At 41.0% G+C, this 21018-nt stretch overlaps 1 long non-coding RNA gene across 1 annotated transcript; it reads right to left on the reverse strand.

Moving 5' to 3' along the window:
* Positions 1 to 10379: 10379 nt before the first annotated feature.
* LOC127637461 (uncharacterized) lies at positions 10380 to 12173 on the reverse strand. Its single transcript, XR_007969753.1, has 3 exons — positions 12043 to 12173; positions 11725 to 11820; positions 10380 to 10503 (listed from the first exon to the last, which is right to left on the reverse strand). It is a non-coding gene; the product is annotated as an uncharacterized LOC127637461 (long non-coding RNA).
* Positions 12174 to 21018: the final 8845 nt, after the last annotated feature.

The following is a 21018-nucleotide window of genomic DNA, read 5'->3' on the forward strand; positions in this document are numbered from 1 at the left end:
ACCTTTAAACAAAACACATAGCTTTACATGCTAAAAGTGCCTTACCTCTAATTTAAGGACAAAGTAAACACAACCCCACCCCATCACTATTTAATTTACTGTTACTCTCAATGACTAGATGGAAAGGTGTACTTGTGAAATAGAACAAAACAGCTAAATGATTGAGCCTTTTCTGGCACATTGTTCTCCTGAGTCATGTGTGTAGATGACGCAATGCACTAAATGACCCCTCACAATTGGAACTGCGAGCAGGTATTGTAAGCGCTGCTTGAAGAACCAAGTCCAGGGCTGGAAACATGTCAGAGTCAAGGAGTTTGTACACACTGGCAATTTCAGAGATAGCACCCTGTTTCTTCTTTGCCAGGAACTGTTTTCAAAGTGGGATTTTGTAATGTGTTACAAGAAGGTTTAGAGAATCCTCATTGAGAAAGACATTAGCTGCTGGATTGAAAACTTGAATGCCCTTCATGAGCTTTTCCCTGACACCAGAAATTCTGTTGTTCAGCTCACTTATCATGTGGTCAAGATATGGATACAAAAGGTGCCGCATAAGCTGGCAGTTATCATGTGGAGTCCACTCTGTAATCATCCATCTGCTTCTGCTTATGATGGGAACCAGATTCACAAATGACGTTTGTCCCCTTGAAGAACTTTTCTTCCATTTTATCACTGCATTAACGTCAGTGTTTCAAGCACAGCATCTTTGTAGAGTGTTGCTTGTGCCATGTCCACAGACTTCTGCTGAAGGTATTTATCTCTGTAACAGGTATCAGACTCTTAAAATCTCCAGCATGCAGAGACTGGAAAACCTTGACATTTGGAAAGCTGTCCAACTGCTATAGGTGTTGGGCAGCTATTTTGGGCAGCTTAACAAAGAAGTTCAGATTGTCAAGCACAGCTTTGACTGAGGATGTCTGTGCGTCATAGAATGCTTGATGATTCATTACTGAAACACTTAAGAAAGAATACACACACTCCCTAATCCTTCAAGTGTGACAAAGTATGCACATAAACAGCTTCAGGGAAGCGAGCTTGGACTCCTCTGACTCCACCTCTAATTACTGAAGCCCCATCACAGGTTTGAGCCACACAGAGGAGATTATTCAAACCCTTTGATTCAATCACATGTTTGATGGCATCTTTGATTGACACTGCATTGAAACTATTGAGGCTGGAGAGTTCAAGTGCTCTTTTACTGTACCATTTGCTGTGATGTATTGCAAGTCAAGTCAAGTCAAGTCAATTTTATTTGTATAGCGCCTTTCACAACACACATCGTTTCAAAGCAGCTTTACAGAATATCAGCATTAACAGACGATAAAACTGTAATGTCTATAAAGTCAATTAATCATCATTGTGTAATTTAGATAAAATACGATTTTTAATAGTGTTTAAAAATAATTAAATGATAATTGTATTAATAACCCCAGTGAGCAAGCTGTAGGTGACTGTGGCAAGGAACACAAAACTAAGATGTAGATTAATGGAGAAAAATAACCTTGGGAGAAACCAGACTCACTGTGGGGGCCAGTTCCCCTCTGGCTAACATTATGAATGTAATGTAAATATTAATTATGTATTGGTAAAATCATGGTTTAAAATTATTAAACTAAGTGTTAAGGGTCAGTGATTAAACATCAATTGTGTTTGAACTGTAAGATTAATGACCAAAGTCTTTGAAGTCCATCTTGATTAATTGCAGAAGTTCACATAGATGCAATTGTCCTTGTTAATTGGCTGATGAAGGCTTTTGTTGGCAATAGTTAGTCTAAGCATTTCATTTCAAGATCGTAGTCCATAAATAGACCGAGGTGATGCAGGTTGGAGTTGGCATCATTTCATCCTCTGAAGTCCGTCATAATAGATTGAAGTGATGTTTGGCTGGCACCGGCTGCATTTAGTCATCATCATTCTGCGACATGTAGCAGTGGAGTCCAACATGAAGCAGGAATGGTGCTGGAGTCCCGAGGTTGAGACAGGGAAACAAATAAAAAGATGTAAGCATAGATGCCATTTAATTTATTGCAGAGTTAGAGATCATGCTCAATGTTTCTGGTTTCTGGTTCCGGCAGACCCAACTAAAGCAGCCTAATTGTGGGTTGGAGGATAAATTAGGTGTATGCCTGGCTAAATAGATGAGTCTTTAGTCTAGACTTAAACTGAGAGAGTGTGTCTGCATCTCGAACAGTGTTTGGGAGACTATTCCATAGTTTAGGAGCCAAATATGAAAAGGATCTTCCTCCTTTAGTGGATTTTGATATTCTAGGAACTATTAATAGGCCAGAATTTTGCGATCTTAATGAACGTGTTGGAATATAGCGTGGTAGAAGATCACTTAAGTACTGCGGAGCTAGAGCATTCAAAGCTTTGTAACGTAGTTAACAGAATTTTAAAATCAATACGGAATTTAACAGGTAGCCAATGTAACGATGATAAAATGGGGCTAATATGATCATATTTCTTGGTTCTCGCCAGCACTCTGGCTGCTGCATTTTGAACCAATTGAAGTTTATTTATTGATCTTGCCGGACATCCTCCCAGTAATGCATTACAATAATCTAGTCTTGAGGTCATGAACGCATGAATTAGTTTTTCGGCATCAGCAACCGAGAGCATATGCCTTAATTTAGCAATATTTCTTAGGTGGAAGAATGCTGTTCTACAAACATTTGTAATTTGATTTTCAAAGGACAGGTTGGTATCAAATATAACACCTAAGTTCTTCGCTGTTGAAGATGATGTAACAGTACATCCATCTAGAGTCAAATTATATTTTAGTGGCTTATTTTTAGAGTTTTTGGTCCAAGAATTAGAACCTCTGTTTTGTCAGAATTGAGTAGAAGGAAATTTCTGGCCATCCAATCTTTTATTTCATTAATACACTCTGCTAATTTTGAGAATTGTGAAATCTCATCAGGTTTTGACGAAATATAAAGTTGTGTATCGTCAGCATAGCAGTGGAAACTTATTCCACGATTCCTGATAATATCTCCCAGGGGAAGCATATACATGGAGAAAAGCAGAGGCCCTAAAACTGATCCCTGTGGCACTCCATATTTTACTTTTGTTTGGTTTGACAATTCCTCATTTACATAGACAAAGTGGTAGTGGTCTGCTAAATATGACCTAAACCATGCTAATGCCACTCCACAAATTCCAACATAATTCTCTAGCCTATTCAAAAGAATGTTGTGATCGTGTCGAATGCAGCACTAAGATCTAAAAGCACTAGAAGAGAAATGCAGCCGCGATCAGATGATAAGAGCAAGTCATTTGTAACTCTGATAAGTGCAGTCTCTGTACTGTGATGAGGCCTAAATCCTGATTGAAATTCTTCATATATACTATTTCTCTGTAGAAATTAACATATTTGTGAGGATACTACCTTTTCTAGTATTTTTGACATAAACGGGAGATTTGAAATCAGTCTATAATTAGCAAGTTCTCCAGGATTAAGTTGTGGCTTCTTAATTAGCGGTTTGATAATTGCCATTTTAAAGTTTCTTGGGACATGTCCTAAGCATAGCGAGGAGTTAATGATATTAAGAAGAGGTTCTGATATTACAGGAGATACCTCTTTTAAGAGCTTAGTTGGTATAGGATCTAACAAACAAGTTGTGGCTTTTGATGTTTCGATAAGTTTTGTTAGCTCTTCATGACCTATGATAGCGAAGGATTGAAGTTGCACATGAGGGAAATTATTCAACACTGTTTTCTGAGGTGCTATGACAGATGATTGCATAATTCCAATTTTATTTCTGATTATTTCAATTTTATCTGTGAAGAAATTCATGAAGTCATTACTCTTGAGCTGTGACGTAATATCTGGTTCGATTGAGGCTTTATTCCTAACCAATTTAGCCACAGTACTGAATAAACATCTAGGATTGTTGTGGTTATTTTCTATGAGTTTACTAAAATATCCTGTCCTGGCAGCTTTGAGTGCGTGTTTGTAGCTACAGACACTATCCTTCCATGCACCCTGAAATACTTCTAATTTTGTATTTTTCCATATGCGCTCCATTTTCCGAGCTGCTCTCTTGAGAGCATGAGTGTGATCATTGTACCATGGTGCAGGGCTTATTTCTTTAATTTTCTTTAATCGAAGTGGGGTGACAACATCAAGGGTGCTAGAGAAGACTGCATTTAAATTTTTTGTTATTTAATGAAGTTCTTCTGGGCTTTGGGGTTTATTGAGTATATGAAGCACACTTACATCAAGCTGCTCAACATGGCCATCCCTTGCTTCATCAGCCATAACTGCATACATTTTTGAATGTGTCTGTTCTTTGATTATACTGGCAGTTACTTTCACTGAATCATCTAATTTTGTGAGGAAGGACAGAGGTAAGTAGCATTTGAGGTTGGTTTGTAGCATTGAAGGAAGGGGTCAAATTGCCCCAGGAGCTTCATCAACTCTAAAAAGTTCCCTTGATTGCCAATGGACTTCTTCATGTCCACGAAAATAAATACCTTCCTAAAAAGCAACAATTCTGTGCACATATTGTCGTCTCTCAATAATGTCACAAATTTGTGCCACATTCATTTTCTCAACAACACTGCTTTCTATCAAACTGGCTTTATAATTCTTCCAAACAAGAACAGAAGCCTTATGTCCAGAACTTGCTGAAACTGTCCAAAGCAAAGAGAGTTTCATACTCCAGCCATGACAATGTGTGTATGATTGGACAGCTGTTAGAACATCACCACTACAAAATAACACCCTGTTTTTTTTTAATGAAAAACACAACACATACACACCGAATCAACATTTAAAATTTAAGCCCACTAATATCCCTCCTCAATCACAAACCCTACCCTAACCCCCAACAAACACCCCTGTGGTCATATAAAATAATACACACACACACACAATATAAAAAAATAAATAAATTAAAAAAAAAAAATATATATATATATATATATATATATATATATATATATATATATATATATATATATATATATATATATATATATATACATACATAAATAAACAAACACAAACTAGACCTCTCTCTCCCCATCCCTTCCCCGAGATTCCCCCAAAACCGCTAAATAATTAGCCCAATTTCTGAAAAACAAGTCCCCAAACCCCAGCCTTCTACTTGCCACATCCTCGAAAGCTGCCAGCCTCCCCATCTCCGCACACCACTCCAGAAATGATGGTGCTCCGTCCAACTTCCAACTCCTTAAAATCATTTGTCTGCCAATCATAATTCTGGTCAGAACCCAATTGTTTATATGTTTGTCCCCCAAATTTATGACCAAAGTAAAATTTTAGTACCCAAAACATCACACAAACAACTCTGAACCTTCAACCAAAAATCTTGGATCTTAATACACCCCCAAAAAACATGGGTCTGATTGGCATCGCCAGCAGGTGGTGTGTCTTTAAAACCAAGCCTATACAATCTAGAGGGGGTCCAATAAAATGTATGTAAAATCTTGAATTACATAAGGCAAACCCTTACATCTCTAGATGCAGACTTGACATTTTTTAGAATCCTAGCCCACACTACCTCCTCCAATACCAAATTTAAATCTTTCTCCCATAATCTGTTGAGAGAAGTTAAAGCTCTGTCACCCAGACTCTAATTAGCAGGGAGTAATACACTGAAGCCTCATGACCTTTTCCAAAAGCTGTAATCACCTCTCCCAGAGTATACGTGTGGCAAAATTTAAATAAATGTCTGAATTAAACACAGAGTGCAAATACAAGATAACGGTGTGTACTCCGATTAGTTTGATAGAAAGGCTTTGCAATGGCAAAATAGGGGCAAGATCTTCCTCGACAATATAAAACTAGGGAGTGGCACTTCCAGGTGGAAATGATTAGTGAGCCAAATATCTGAGACTGAATGCATAATAATAAAACAAATCTTGGGTAGGTCTAGCCCACCTTTGTCAATCGGCCTTTGTAGCTTATTGAAATGTAATCTGGGATGTTTACAATTCCGAATGAAGGACTTCGCTATGCTATCAAATTGCTTACAATAAGAGATTGGGACATCTACAGGGAGAGATTGTAGCAGGTAGTTGAATTTTGGAATAAAATTTATTTTAATAACATTAACCTTCATAATAATAGATAAATGTAATGAAGCCCACCTGACTATATCTCTCGAAAACCTTTTTTATTAAGGGGTCAAAATTAACTCAACTAAATCACACAAAATTGCTGGGAATAAAATGCCCAAATACTTAATGGCCTGTATATGCCACTTGAAGGCACCCAGCTGGAAAGCCGTTACTGGGCAGTACACTGTCAGAGCCAAAGCTTTGGATTTAGACCAATTGATTCTGTATCCCAAGAACTTAGAAAAGGAATTAATAATTCTATGGAGGCAAGGAATAGATCTAATGGGGTCAGAGACGAATAATAAAATACAATCTGCATACATAAAACCTTATGCAACATACCTCCCGCCACCACTCCTAGAAAATCATCTTCCCTTACCGTGGCTGCTAATGGTTCCAGGGCAAGACAGAACAATAATGGGGAAAGAGGGCAACCCTGCCCCTATCCAGAGTAAAATAATCTGAAATAAATCAATTTGTTTGTACTGCCGCTACCGGGTGTCTATAAAGTAATTTAATCAGTCCAATAAAAGTATTCTCGAACCAGTATATAATCCCAAAAGATAATCCCATACTACCATATCAAACGCCTTTTTGGTGTCAATTGAGATGGCAGTGACCGGAGTCAGATCATTCACCACTGACCACATACAATTTATGAAATGCCTAATGTTATCAGAAGAGCTGCGGCCCAGAATAAACCCCACCTGATCTATATGTATAAGGGATGTCATCAATTTACTTAATCGGTTAGCCAGAATTTTTGACAATATATTAACGTCTAGCTGGATCAGGGAAATTGGACGGTAGCTCTTAGACTCCCTTGGAACTTTGTCCTTTTTAAGGATCAGACTGATCCAGGCTTGTGTCATTGTTGGCAGAAGCTTTCCACTCTTTAATGATTCCGTATAAACTTCTAACAAAAGTGGAGCCAATTCTGTATCATAAGATCTAAAAAATTCAGCTGCAAAACCATCTTGCCCCGGAGCCTTACCTGTAGGCAAGGCCTTAATTACCTCGTAAAGCTATTCCAAGATTATCTCATAATCAAGAGAATTGTTAGGCTTAGTCATCAATTTAAGGAGTACTTATGGTTCCACAAAGTTCCTATTATCTTCATCAGGAGACGAAGGCGTGGAACTATAAAGATCAAGATAAAATAATTTAAAAGTATTATTAATATCAATGGCCGAGGTAAATATTTCTCCACCAGCAGATTTCACTGAGGGAATTGTAGAAAAAGACTCTCTCTGCTTTATATATATATAGCCAAAAACTTCCCTGTTTTGTCTCCCAACTCAAAGTATGACTATGGTAGTGTATGCCATGCTTATCAAAAATCTTTCCTAATGGGAGCATGTAAATGGAGAATAAAACAGGTCCCAAGATGGAGCCCTGAGGAACCCCATACATTAAAGGAACAACTGATAAAAACAGTTCTCTAAACAGACTGAAATGATTCTACCCTTGAGATATGAAGAGACCCAGTCCAAGGGTGAACCCTGAATACCAACCTGGTCTCTCAGGAGGATGTCATGATCGACCGTATCGAAAGCGGCCTAAGATCCAGCAGCAGAAGAGCAACAGGACTACCTGAATCCACACCTAATAAAATATAATTTAAAACTCTCAACAGAGCCGACTCTGTACTATGCTACTATACTCTGAAACCAGACTCACTCAGAGAACTTAGGAATTTTGTCTCCATGGAAGTGATGGACGTATTAAACGTATTAAAGCCAGATCCTCCAAGTCTGCGACGACCTTCACCAGCACTGCAGACATGCTTGCCAGTTGCCACTGAATTTTTCCCTTTGCACAGTCCAAACTGAGTCCTTGTCTGCGGCCCTGTCTGGTATCAGCTTGAGCACATAAGTGTCTTTTAATATCTCCAGAGCCTGAGGATTTTTAATTTTTTGAAATATTGTCTTCATAAAACAGTTAAGAATCAGGGTGTATCGAATCTCACCGGTTTATGACAAAAAAGTATTAAAAACTAGCAAAGTGCACTGAGCTCGCCATTTACACGTCCAACCCTTGCATGGTGTCACCAATCTAATAAACACCCTGTTTTTATTTTGCCTGACTTTATGTACCTGTCTACTGAAGTGTTGCAAATTTGGGGGGTTTGTGGCAAATTTAGTGAATTTCTCATGGCTGTTGTAAACTTTTAGTGATGTTTTGTAACAAAGAGTTATTTTGGCTACATTTAAATATGCATGTGATAAGAAGTCAGATCTAATAAAATATGCAATGACCACCAAGCACACATTTTTTGCCCCTTTTACATGCTTTTTATAATATACACACACATACGTAGGCTTATAAATATATTGAGTTTTCTTATTTGGGGACATTTGGTGAAAATGTTAGACTAGGTGTTTCTGAAGATTTTTTTAGATGGAAGGGTTTGGCAACATTTGTGTACTGTGTACTTGTATTTGTCCACTTTGTGATAGGGTCCCAGCCCACTTCTCATCATTATTATTATTATTTTTTTACCTAACAACAAGTTATTATTAAATGTGCATTGAGTAATTGTTTCTTCATTAAAAAACTTTACTCCTCAAGAAATGAATTGTAATTTTGAAACATATCTATAAAATCAGGACAACTCACACGAGATGAAGTCATATCAGTAACCTTATGAAAGCTATTTTATTCTACATGGAGAGGGTCCCCCTCAATGTGGGCTGCCATGTTTGAATCACATGACCAGTCAAATACTATTGGCTTAATCTCAGTAACCATCCTGTTATTGGACACGTTCACTCATTGATTAAATTAATCATGGCTGACTGTAAATAGTGAATTTCTTGTATAGCACTTTTCACAACACATTTTGTTGTTACAAAGCAGCTTTACAGAAAATCATGCATTAACAGAAAATGAAACCATAATATCTATAAAGTCTTAGAGTGATCATTGTGAAGTTAGATTAAATATTATTGTAAATTGTGTATAAAAATAAATAATTACATAACAATTAAGAACCCAAGTGAGCAAGCCAAAGTTGACTGTGGCAAGGAACACAAAACTCCATAAGATGGTGGTTAATGGAGGAAAATAACCTTGGGAGAAATCAGGCTCACTGTGAGGGCCAGTTCCCCTGTGACTAACATCATGAATATAATGCCAATATGAGTTATTTATGTGCAGTGCAAGTCATGGTCTAAAATTAGTAAGCTAAATAAGTGTTAAAGGGTTAGTTCACCCAAAAATGAAAATGATCCCATAATTTTCTCACCCTCAAGCCATCCAAGCTGTAAAACTTTCTTCTTTCAGCCAAACACAATTGAATATATATTTAAAAATATCCTGGCTCTTCAAAGCTTTATAATGTGAGTGAATGGTACTTTAGATTTTGAAGCCCAAAAAAAAATGCATCCATCCATAAAAAAAGTACTCATACGGCTTCAGGGGGTTATAATCACTATAATCACTGGCTTCCGGTAACGGCCGTCCGCGCGTTCACGAGAGAGTTGAGTTCTGGCATATGGCGTAGGCATAGCAAGCTCCAGTGAGAAATAATGAACACAGAAGCGCAGAGGATAGAGAAAGCCAGTGATTATAGTTCATAAAGTTATGAATATTTATCTTACAAAAACACATTGCCTCACTTCAGAAGGCCTTTACTAACCCCCTGGAGCCGTATGGATTACTTTTTTGATGGATGGATGCATTTTTTTTGGGCTTCAAAATCTAAGGTACCATACACTCCCTTTATAAAGCTTGGAAGAGCTAGGATATTTTTTAATATACAGTAATTCTGATTGTGTTTGGCTGAAAGAAAAAAAAAGTCATATACACCTTGGATAGCTTGAGGGTGAGTAAATTATTGGATAATTTTCATTTTTTAGTGAACTAACCCTTTAAGGGCCAGTGTTTAAAAAGTATTTTGTATGAACTGTAAGATTAATGACTAATGTCTTTGAAGTTCATCCTGGATTAACTGCAGAAGTTCACATAGATGCAGTGTCCTTTGTTAGTTGGCTGAAGAAGGCTTTTGTTGACAATTAATAAATAGTCTATGTATTCGAGTGTAGTCCATCATTAGACCAAGGTTATGCAGGCAGAAATCAGTGAGGTGCATCGCAGTTTGACCGATAGGTCATTTTGGTGAGGTCTATCCGAAGTCCAAGGTTCAGGCAGTGGCATGTGAAGTATCCCATGTCTTATGGTTGGAGTTAGAATCAGTTCATCCCCTGAAGTCCATCGTAATAGACTGAAGTGATGTTAGCCTGGCACCACCTGCTATTAGTCATCATCAATCAGTGACACGTAGCAGTGGAGTCTGACAAAAAGCTGGAATGGAGCTGGATCTGGACGGTTTTGGTAACCTTGAGGTATAATATGCCTCATGAGTTGTCAATCAGGTGCAGAAGATATCAACACTCAGCATCCAAATCTCATCAATGGTGACTGTAGATGAAAATCAAAATAATTGATTCTACAACCAGGGTTGGGAGGGTTACATTTGAATTTATTCCACTATAGCAGAGATGGCAAAAGTACACACATCCTTCACTTAAGTAGAAGTGCAGATACTAGTGTTTAAAAAGACTTTGGTAAAAGTTGAAGTACTGACTACACTTTTTCACTCAAGTTAAAGAAAAGAAGTATGGACTCTGACATGTACTTAAGTAAAAAGTAGCCATTACTACTACCTGTTTTAGTGTCACGCTGATAACTGGACCTCACATCATATTAATACATTAATACAAAAGAACTAACATTTAAAATTGTGTTAGCTAATGAATGTATCCAGGCTGAACAACCGCCATATAGAACACAAGCAGAGAAAAGACTAAGCCCAAATCCTCTTGTCCTTGGAAACAACTCAAAATTATTATGATACTTTAAAAATGCCAAAATTGAGGTGAGTTATACTGTAAATTTAGTTGAAATTCAAACAGAAAGAAAATTAGTGCAAGCATAATTTACACTTTACAAGGTTTATCGGATCTACAGCATATGGAAACTATCTGACTAAACCAGTCAACCTGAGCAGAGTAGACATTTCCATATAAAAAAAGAAAAAGTATTTCTTTAAATCAGAACTGCTCAAATTAGCGCCATGACTGAGAACAGAGACATTTCAGACACAGGCCTATTCACTGGCCTTAAGAATTGTCCTAAAGACTGAATATGAATATGTGTGCCATCAGCACTAGCAACATGCATCAACATCCCTTATACAACACTGAGAAACAAAATTGTAGGGAAGAATCCTTAGCCCTCCAAAAACTGGGGAATAATAGGCAAGGCAAACACTACATAACTAGGAGAACCTTCTTTTTTGCCTCAAGTTATTGTGGGTATGAGCCAGTGAGTGTGTGCATAAGTGTGTGTGTGGGGTGGGTGGGGTGTATAGGTATATGTGTATATATATATGGGTGTTCATTTCTGTGTGCGAATCGTTTCAAAACTGGGCATTAACTCTCATACACAAACTTATTACCAGAAGTCTTTGTTTAGCCTGAGAAGCAGCTGATTTTCAAAGTTCTTGGAATACACACGTGCCCTTTTTGGTGTAAAAATCAGTCCTGTGGTGCTGAACAGTCACTCACAGGCAGCTGAGGCTGGTAGTGGATTGTTAAGCTTTAGTGACAAGTGGCATACTGCAGAGAAGGACTTTAGTACCTCCATTGTGCAGTTGTGGTAGGTGTCCAGCTGACTTGTCACTTCTTTTATGCACTTCCATTTGATGTTTCAGGTGGCTTTTGATATAGTCAAAACCTATGGAATACAAAACCAAATAATAATTTTTTTTTAATGCCAAGATGGTTATGTAAAATAATTTTTTCGTGAATTGCCCACTCTTGCTTGAAAAACAATTGCTCAATATGTTTTCAAAATAATTCAAATTCAAAGTTTGCTTTATGCTTTACTACTGAATTTAAAAGAGGGCACTTTATTAAATTCAGTAGTAAAGCATAAAGCAAACTGTGCAAAACTTACCTTAAGTTTACTTAGGTTTTAGGTCACATTCATCACTTGTCCAGTATGTAGGGAGTAGAATTGCAGCAGTGATTAGCTCTGGATCAAAGAGTATCTGTCCAAAAAGTTTTTCAATTCCTGCTAGAAGAGCATCCACCAAAGGCCCACAGAACCTGGAGGAAATGTGAATGAGCTGAAGCTTTGTCTTTAGAAGTGTTACTGTAGGTACAACCATCCCATTTGCCCCATGAAGAACATTGAGTTCTTTTGCAAATGGGCTCATTGTCTTTGCATATTCTTCCAGAAATGCAAGCTCAGCTGGAGTGAACCTGTCAAAACACACACACACAAAAGACTGTCATGTGTTGTTGCAAGTAAAGTGAAACCAATTGACAGATTTTGTTTTGTAACGTTGAGTAGTACTATATTATTTATACTGTGTGTATATGAGAGAGAGATTAATGAATATTTCATATATATATAAAAAAACTTTTCATACACAGTATAAATGTATTAAAGTCAGTTTGAATCCATCCAAAACGGTCAAAGATGTATTTATAAATAATATTGCATCATATTGAAATCAAAAGGCTACATTCTGAAAATCAAGTGGTACTTACATGGGAATTTTTTACGCACTGCAGACAGCTGTAATGGCCTTTTCTCCTTGTTCCCTCACAATTCTCACAATCCTCTCGACAACTAGGAAAAAGGAATTCCACCTAGTATAATTTGGCCTCAAGAGCTGGAGTTTTCTTCGATTATCTCAGCAGCTGTGGTGGATCTTGCACTTTTGTTACACAAACTTGAGCACATTGAAAATGCTGAGCGGGAGAGTCGCTTGTAAGCTGAATTGGAATTGGCTTCCAAGACATCAACTGTAGACACCAGGTTGAGAAGGTGGCAGGCACAGCGATAATGTTTAGGCAGTTGATATTCCAGGCCATTATCTTGGTCCAACATGGTTCCAGCTTCAACAAACTCAACACCCTCACTGTTTTCCCCCTCTTAATCATCATCATCACTCTCTCTTTCTCCCATCTGACTTGGCCTGGCCCTTCCACAGTTTCTGGATTGTTTCCATCAAGATGACCATAGACTCTAAATGCTTTTAGAAAATTTGAGCCATTATCAGTTGTACTCACGGATGTTGAACTCTTGTGTGGATTTCATTCAAGGCACCTGCGAGTGCAGAAAAATATGTGTCTTTTAGTTGTTTACATGCTAGGGCAGCATAACATCTCTTTAGAGTTTCAGGATCTATCCAGTGTGCCATGACACCTATGAAGCTCCGTCGCTCCGTCTGTATCTAGCTAGCTAAGTTAACCCTGTGGCGCGACGAACGTGCTGGTGCGTTCTGCTGGATTTTTTTCCTCATGACATCGGAAACAACTTAAAATACTTAGTCATTTTTGGCCATACAGATAAGTGTAAGACATCATTAGAAACTATAAATGGACTACTTTTATTTGTGTACACTCATAATAACAACAAAACCTTGTGCTTTTGTAAAATAAAGGAAATAAACAGAGTGCGTCTCCATGAGAATCTTTCTGAAACACATCTCAAACTAACCGAAACTCAATGAAAACTTATCACACAAACATGAAACATATGTATAAAGAAAGTTTGAAATGTCTACTTTTAAACAAAACAATTTGCAAAGCTAATGTTAACGTTAGAATACACATGTGCTGCACTAAAGTTAATATGCTAGCAAAATGTGCACCCATATGAATTTAGAATCAGAATCTGCTTTATTGCCAAGTATGCTTATACATACAAGGAATTTGTCTTGGTGACAAGAGCTTCCAGTGCACAATACAAAAAACAATACAAAAACAGCAGCAAGACATAGATAATAAAAAATATCTATATAATTATACATATATGTACATACAGTCACACACCTTCATTCATACATACACACACATACGTAGTGCAAATCTAAAACAAATCCGTTATATAAAGTACAAAAATACAGTATGTTATGTACAGTGCAAAAAGTTTTTTTTCTTTGTATGTAATGGCAGAAGAGGATATGTTAGATAATATAAATAGACTTAAACTGTGTATTGCACATAATTATTGCTCAATGGGGCAGCACAGTGCTAAAAGCGGCAGTCCACAGAGAGAAAAACCTGAATTACTGGCTGGAACTAAAGGATTTACAGGATTGTGCAAAGCACTTTATGACAAAGAGCACAGCACATACCACACAACTCAGACTCATTAGGATTAAACCAACAATTGTATACTTTGACGCACTATGGAGAATGTAAAATATTTCTTTGTTAAACATAATGTGTACAATTACTATAGTAACTGGGACCGGTCGCGCGATATTCCGACCCGGCCCCGCCCCCCTCCGCTCCACACTCCTCAAAAGGCCAACACAGTGCGAAAGAGAGAGAGAGGAGAGAGAGAGAGAGAAAAAGCTCACTCACCGGTTCTCTGATGTACCGTCACGTGGTCCTCGAACACTCCTCCACACTCAGGCAGACGACAGCCACTCCAACCCCGGGCGAACCGGAGTGAAACCTTCAACCCCCAGCAGGCAGAACGCGCCTCCGCTTTTCTGGCAGCAAATGGGGACACTCCTCCGCCCCTGGCAGTGGCTCTACCGCTCTGGGCGGTCGGAGAGTTTCTTCCCTCCTCCCCTCGCGGACGACGGCCGTTCCCCGCATCCAGGCGGTCGGGCTACTCCGTCACCCGGCAGATGGCAGCGGCGCTCCCCAGGGTGGACGGCAGTGTCGAGGACTCTGCGACGGGCATCCCTCCTCCTTCCCGGCTTCGGCACCAATGTAACACAGTTAAAGGATGGGCAAGGAGGAGGCGAGATCTGGCTTGTCAACATAAATGATAATTTAATGAAAACTGAACTCAAACCAAAAGCACAAACATAAACACACATGACAGACATTCCTGTAATTCTCTCTCGAACCATGGTCACCGGCCGCCTTTATCCCTCGCACGCCTCATCAGGCAGATTGGGGACCGGGCGCGCGATATTCCGCCCCGGCCCCGCCCCGCCCCGCCCCCCTCCGCTCCACACTAACCCTCACAGAACACTTTCTGCATTTTTACATTTTAAAAACATCATTTAGTATGATTTATAAGCTGTTTTCCATAGGGGAACCAACAAAATGTCCCCACAAGGACATTTGGTCCCCACAAAGTGATAAATACAAGCTCACACATGCTCACACACACACAGAAATAAAATGTTAATTGATTAATGAAAATTAACTGTAAAATTTACTGTACATGTTTCAAAATAGTTGGATGTAATGAGATCTTAGTTCGTGGGCAATGGAGGAGTCAGGAGACAATGAAGCAGGTTCAAGGTCAGTACTTTAATTTGCACTTTGATGCGTACACACGATGGTAACTGTCGTTATAAATGTAAATGTAATCAAAACGTAACACACTCTCAGACACTCTGGCTGTTGTGCTTTCTGGACACTCTCTCTCCCACACTGACTCTCTGGCCTCCCTTTTGGTGTCCCACTGCATCACTATAACGAGAGACAGGTGTTAGGGATAATTGTGATCCAGGTGAAAAGACTTACCTCTCTCTCTCTCCCACAGACCAACACATGACCACGCCCCCATGCCACATTGGTATAACTTAATTCAATTGTGGACATTGGTTCCACACCATGAAAATGTGTTTCTTTGATATGAAATTAAAATGTAGGTTATACTCAAATAGTTGGGCCACACCTGTTCTCATTTTCAGTTTAGGCCACACCTTAAATGAACTTCGACTGCCATGAAAATAGGCTCGCATCTGGCACATGCATAAAAAGTAGTTTAGTGCAAATATTGCCTGACTATAAATTAATAGCCCCTTGCAATCAGTGCTTTCCCGCTGTTGATAGACTATAATGAACACATTGGTGACTAAAACTAGCAATCAATGGGCCAAATTTCAGCTAAATTAAACAGGATCACACCTAATTTCCTTAGTTCTGGCTAGCTAAATTGTTTGTATATGCATGCAGAACCATGAGATCTACCATAAATAGATGTTCCATTGTACACAAGTCCAAATGTTGATGTATGTAGTTATAACTTGCGTGTTTTGACATATATGCAGTATTGGGCAAGTTACTTCCAAAATGTAATACATTATAGGTTACTAGTTACTGTAATTTGAGTGTAATTAGTTATATTACAATATTACTGTCTCTGAATTGTAATGATTTACACTACTTTTGCATTTCTTTTGAGTTACTTTCACCAAAATAACCACGGAAGTATGACTTGGCATTCTAAAATGCTAAAATTTAGTTTATTGCAGCTCATTGTACATCCAGTGGAGGATAATGTGATATAGCATAATGACTGTGTAGGCCCCTAAGGCTACTAACAACTTAATATAATAGGTAGAAATGGATTACCGACCGGGCCAATGGTGCCAGTGCCCAGGGGCCCTTGACTACCAGGAGCCCTTGACTGCCCGGGGGGGCCCTATAGGCTTTAAGGTTGCACGATCCAGTTGCACGATCCACGATCCCTGCTCGAAAACCCATCAACAGTAAAAACGAAACCACCGCTCAACAACTTTTGGCCATGAAAACGAAAACACTATGCCTTTGCAAGTCACAATCCATCCCTGATAATAGGCACAGTGAAGGCTCATGGCACTATACAATAAGTAACAATCACTGACAGAATCATAAAAGCAGACAAAGGATCAAAGTCTGGTAAAATATTGTAGAGATACTGTAAATATTTAAAGTCTAGTCCTATTCATATGAAACACAATAGAGCTAGAGCCCACTATTATGTAACCTATAGCCTAATGACATGACAAGACGCACAATCTCTTTTTCTTTTCATTTCTATTCTTTTATTCTCTTTCAGCACAAAGCTGGCATGCATTGGACGGACACTGTTTATGCTTTATTAAGAATCAAAAAGTGATCTTGGTGAATTAGGCTTCCAAGAATAGGACTCAGTCCAAATTAACAAAAATTAACATGTAGGCTAAACATAGGCTACAATTGCTAAGAAATAAAATGCAGGCCAAACAGAGAAACCATGCTATTTGCCAAACAATGGCTAAAACATAGACTGCCAAATAAAGGCTGGTAAAATTTAAATCACTTATAGCTAGACCTATAGCTAATGGCTCTATGGGGCTAGCCACATTTTGCAAAAATACAAAAAATAAAGTAAAAATGCTTGGGCCTATTACACCTCATACGAAATGCAGCTCAGTCATTTCAGTCCAACTTCACAAAAAAAAATTTAAGCTTGGCTGAACACACACACAGGAAAATTGAAAATAAAATAAAGTCTAAACAGGAAACCTGTTACTGCCAAATATACAACATAGGTAGCATGCAGCCAAACAAGGCTGGTAAAATAAATAGAACTATCAAGGCACTTATGGCCAAGACCTATATAGCCTACTATGATTCTATGGTGGGCTAGCCTATTCCACTACCCATTTGACAGAAATATCAGTTGAAGCGCATCAGGAGAAGGTGCTGAAAGTGTCCATCACCAAGACGTTGCGTTTTGAGGTGAGCACAAGACTCCCGAGACTGAAAAGTCTTTCTACTGGTAAACTGGATGGTGTTGGGGCATTATAGCGGAGTGTGATTTTTTTAATTCTTGGAAACTGGTGCAGGCTTTCCATCACAGGGGCAGAATTGAAATAAGACATTACCTCTTCCTTCATCAAAGGAAAAAATTCCTCCTCCCTGGAGGTGACAGCAGCAGGTTAAGGGGCATCAGGAATCAGGGCTGCAGGTTCTTATGTTGTTAGGGAGCAGCACTCCATCATGAGGAGGAACTTGATGTGGTCTTTTCTGGCTTCTTCTTTTACCCAGCGCAGCTTGAACTTGGGCAGTAAGACGGCAGCCAGTAGCGCATCCTTGAAGTCAATTGTTGTGGCAAATCGAGTTTTAATTGCTCCCACAATAACCTCAGGCATCCCAGTGGTCATTAGATTAGATTAGATTAGATAAGATTAGATTCAACTTTATTGTCATTGTGCAAAATACAAGTACAGAGCCAATGGAATGCAGTAAATTTCATTTGCAGTCATTTGCGATAGGCCATTTTTCGTTGCTAAGGTTTTGACCATTAGAACTTCTAGAGTTGGTTGAAGCATCCCATAAAAAAAGTGTCCTCACCCTGTAGGATGCCCAGTGCTGTAAAAGGCTTCTTAATGGAACAGTATTCCTTGAGAAACGTCTAGGTTACGTATGTAACCTCCATTCCCTGATGGAGGGAACGAGACGTTGTGTCAGAGAAGCGACACTAGGGGTCTCTCTTAAGCGCCGTTATTCACCTCTGAACTATGAAAAAGGCCAATGAGAGTTGGCAACCAGTATTTGCATGTCCCGCCCCCGGACATACGGGTATTTAAGCGGCGCAAATACGGGAGTTCATTCAGGATTTTTCTGAGGAACCGAAATGGTCCGCCACAACAGTGGCTCGGCTCAGCGACGTGGCAGGGGAGACACAACGCCTCGCTCCTCCATCAGGGAACGGAGGTTACATACGTAACCTAGACGTTCCTCTTCTGTCGCTCTCGCCACGTTGTGTCAGAGAAGCGACACTAGGGGTCCACTTAAAAGTGCCATGCGCTGAGCCGTAGTGCGTGAACTGCTGATACAGGAGCGAGCAGGTATTCTTACGTGCAGAACGACCAACTGTATCAGGCTGCACGTACCCTTCCCCAATGCCCCATTTAAGCCATCAGACTCCTTATCGTTACCCTGGAGGGGGGAACAAGGTGATGGCCGCCAACATGGGAACGGGCCAGCCTGGCTGGGCCTCTTTTCTCTCTATGTTTCTTGCATAGAGCAACTACGGCCCTTACACGCATTGAGGGAAGGGGGTGTTAGCCTTCATTCAGGGTGGAGAAGACCCTGCGGAGGCCACACCTACCCGGGAGGGGAGGCAAATTTTAGTGGCAAATACATCAGATGGCCTAACTTAGGACCAATGTGGAAAAGTTGGTGCAGTGGTAGATCCAGCCTCGTAGAGGGGGGAAGCATACAGCACGGTGACCGAGCCAGCTGTAACTGCCTAAGGGAAACACGGGAGTCAGCTCGTGAGGGGACAGTACCGTGGCATTACACACAGGGGGAATCCGAACAGGAGGCCTTACCTGTGGAGCACCTATACCAGTACAGGGTAGCTTGTGGTACCCGCAGTGGTTTGGGTCGGCGAGTTCCTCCGCTGAACTGTGGACCCGCGAGGGCTAGGAAGGAGTCAACCAGCGGCCCCCAAAAAAAAGGGATCTCCTGGGAACAGAGGCACACTGTTTTCCCTTGGTTAGGGGGAAAGGGCGCTAGGCGCAAGCGGTTCACCCAGTCAGATCGTCAGCGTGCTACCGAGTTCTACGGGCTCGGACCTGAGAAAACATGGGACGATACTGACTCAACTCGGAGATTATAGAATCTTGCAAAAGTGTTAGGTGTTGCCCAGCCCTGCTCTACAGATGTCTGCTAAGGCGGTGCCCCTAGCCAGTGCCCACGAGGACGCAACACTCCTGGTGGTGTGAGCTCGGACCCACAAGGGGGGGCACGGCCTGGGTGTGATAAGCCAAGGAAATGGCAACGACAACCCAGTGGGCGAGTCTCTGCTTGGAGACAGCGTTCCCTTTCTGCTGTCCCCAAAGCAGACGAAGAGCGTCTAGTTGTCCAGATAGATACGTAAAGCACATACTCCTCCCGGGGCAGCGCTTGCAGGTTCACTACCTGATCCCTGAAGGGTGTGGTAGGAACCTTGGGCACATAGCCCGGTCGCGGCCTTAAGATCACAAAAGTGTCTGCCGGACCGAACTCCAGGCAAGAGTCGCTAACAGTGAACGCTTGCAGGTCCCCGACCCTCTTTATGGAGGCAAGCGCGATCAGCAGGGCGGTCTTGAGAGAGAGAGCCCTGAGTCCAACTGAGTCTAGCGGCTCGAAGGGGGATCTCTGGAGTCCCATGAGGACAACCGAGAGATCCCAGGAGGGGAACAGGTTAGGCCGGGAGGGAGTCAACCTCCGGGCACCATTTAGGGACCTGACAATTAAGTCGTGCTTACCAAGAGACTTGCCGTCTACCGTGTCGTGGTGGGCCGCAATAGGGGAGGGGCTGTCGTGAGGAGCGTGAGATCCGAGAACCACGTCCAGGTGGGCCAGTAGGGGCCACCAGGGTGACTTGCTCGTCGTCCTCCCTGACCTTGCATAGCCCCTGTGCAAGAAGGCTCACTGGGGGAAAAGCGTACTTTCGCAGCATCGCGGGCCAGCTGTGTGCCAGAGCATTGGTCCTGAGGGGAGCCTCTTTGAGGGCATACCAGAGCGGGTAGTGGGAGGTTTCTTGGGAGGCAAACAGGTCTACCTGGGCCTTGCCGAACCTGTCCCAAATTAGCTGGACCGACTGGGGGTGGAGCCTCCACTCTCCGCCGGGCAAGCTTTGTCTTGATAGCGCGTCCGCTATCACATTGAGGTTGCCGGGGATGTGAGTGGCGCGCAGTGACTTGAGTCGCTGCTGGCTCCAAAGGAGGAGACGACGGGCGAGCTGTGAAATGTGGAGGGAGCGTACTTTTTTGTTGCCTTTATGTAGGCCACCACCATGGTGCTGTCTGTCCTGACTAGGATGTGCTTGGCCCGAATTAACAGAAGAAACCTCTTTAGGGCAAGAAAAACAGCCAGCAGCTCTAGGCACTTGATGTGCCAGCGCAGCGGGCTTCGGTTCCACCGGCCTGTGGCTGCGCTGTCTGTTGCAAACGGCGCCTCAACCCAGTTTGGAAGCGTCGGTCGTAACCAGAACACGTCGGGACACTCGACTGCTGCAAGGGCACTCCTACCCTTAGAAAGCAGAGGTCTGCCAGGGTTTGAAGGCTTAGACTCAGTCTCAATGACAGCACGTCTCTAACAAGTGGTAACTTTCACCTTGTGCGTGCCGCGTGCGGAGGATGCCATATGCCCCAGGAGCTGTTGGAAATGTTTTAAAGGGACCACGGCGCCTGGCTTGAAGGGAGCG

The sequence above is a fragment of the Xyrauchen texanus genome, chromosome 45 (assembly GCF_025860055.1).
Source record: "Xyrauchen texanus isolate HMW12.3.18 chromosome 45, RBS_HiC_50CHRs, whole genome shotgun sequence".
Taxonomy (NCBI): Eukaryota; Metazoa; Chordata; class Actinopteri; order Cypriniformes; family Catostomidae; genus Xyrauchen; species Xyrauchen texanus.